The sequence below is a fragment of the Lagopus muta genome, chromosome 28 (assembly GCF_023343835.1).
Source record: "Lagopus muta isolate bLagMut1 chromosome 28, bLagMut1 primary, whole genome shotgun sequence".
NCBI classification, from domain to species: Eukaryota; Metazoa; Chordata; class Aves; order Galliformes; family Phasianidae; genus Lagopus; species Lagopus muta.
In genome coordinates, this window is record NC_064460.1 from 2,771,798 (window position 1) to 2,773,430 (window position 1,633).

The following is a 1,633-nucleotide window of genomic DNA, read 5'->3' on the forward strand; positions in this document are numbered from 1 at the left end:
CCCCGTGTTCTCCCCCCCCTCCCCCCAGGCTCCATGGGTGAGAAGATGGCGCTGCGCCCGTGCCGCGTTGCTGGCTGTGCCCCCCGACTGCTTCATCGCCTCCTACGTCCACCGGCCCCCCCCCCGGTGACCCCCCTTCGCCCCACACCGCTCTGGGTCGCTATGGGGCGCTGGTGGCCTGCAAGGTGACAGAGCCAGGGGTCACCCCCGACCCGACGGCAGTGGGCAGGAAGGTGGCGCAGCACGTGGTGGGAATGGCGCCGCTCAGCGTGGGCCCTGAGGCAGAAATGGGGGGGGGGAGGAAGGAGGAGGAGGAGGAGGAGAAGGGGAGGGAGGAAGGGGAGGGGGGAGGAAGAAGAGACGCGGCTGTTGGCACAGAGCTTCGTGCTGCAGCCGTCGCTGACGGTCGCGGAGTTCCTGCGGTCCCACGGGGTGACGGTGCTCGATTTCGTGAGATTCCAGTGCGGGGAGGAGGAGCGGGGCTGAGCTTGGGAGGGGGGGGTGATATGTGGGGCTGAAGGGCTGCAGGGGACAGAGAGGATGGAGCTGTGGGGCTGAGAGGGACGGGGGGAATGGGAGGAGAGCTGTGGGGCCGAGATCAGAGCTGAGGCTGAGGAGTGGGGGAATGGAGCTGGGGAGGGAGAGGATGGAGCTGTGGGGCTGAGAGGGGCAGAGCTGGGGAGCTGTGGGGCTGTGAGTGGAGCTGGGGCTGAGGGGATTGGAGCTGTGGGGCTGAGGAGTGGGGGAATGGAGCTGGGGGGGGGGAGAGGATGGAGCTGTGGGGCTGAGAGGGACGGGGGAATGGGTGGAGAGATGTGGGGCCAAGATCAGAGCTGAAGCTGAGGGGATTGGAGCTGTGGGGCTGAAAGGTGGGGAATGGAGCTGGGGGGGGGGGGGAGAGGATGGAGTTGTGGGGCTAAGAGGGGCAGAGCTGGGGGGGGGGTGGGGAAGCTGTGGGGCTGAGCAAGGAAATGGAGGTGTGGGGCTGAGAGGAGCCGGGGGGTGCGGAGTTGAGGGGGTGGGGGGCGATGAAGCTGTGAGGCAGAGGATGAATGGGGGCTTGGAGCTGTGGGGGGCGGATGGGGCGCTGGGGGTCGAGGCTGTGAGCCCCCCCCTCCCCCCCCGTCCCATGGGGTGAAGGAATAAAGCAGTACGGGGGGGCGGGGGGGGGGGGGCTGTTGTCCCCTGCTGTGAGCATGGTGACCCTGTGTGGCTGGGACCCCCCTAAGTTCCGCCCCTCCCCCCCCCCCCCCAATACAGCCCGCGTTCACTCATCATTTTCTGCTCAGTTCTTTAATGCCAGTCTCACCCCCCCCCCCCCCCCAAAAAAAGTACCCAAAACAAAACGCCGCTTGCTTTGAGCCCTGACCCCCGAAGTTGGGGGGGGAGGAGGGGCTCAGAACCCCACAGTGCGGCCCCTTGGGGTGGGGGGGGGGGGAAGGGGGCACATTTGGGGACTTCAGTGTTAATGTCACATGGCTGGGGGGGGGGGGGGAAGGAGGGTTCCACTCCCCCCCCATGTGGGGCAAGGGGGAGGGCGGGGCAGCAATGGGGTAAGGGGACATCAGTGGGACATGGGGGTGGGGGGGACAGGAATGGGACGGGGCGTCAGTGGGGGCAGGGAATGGCAATG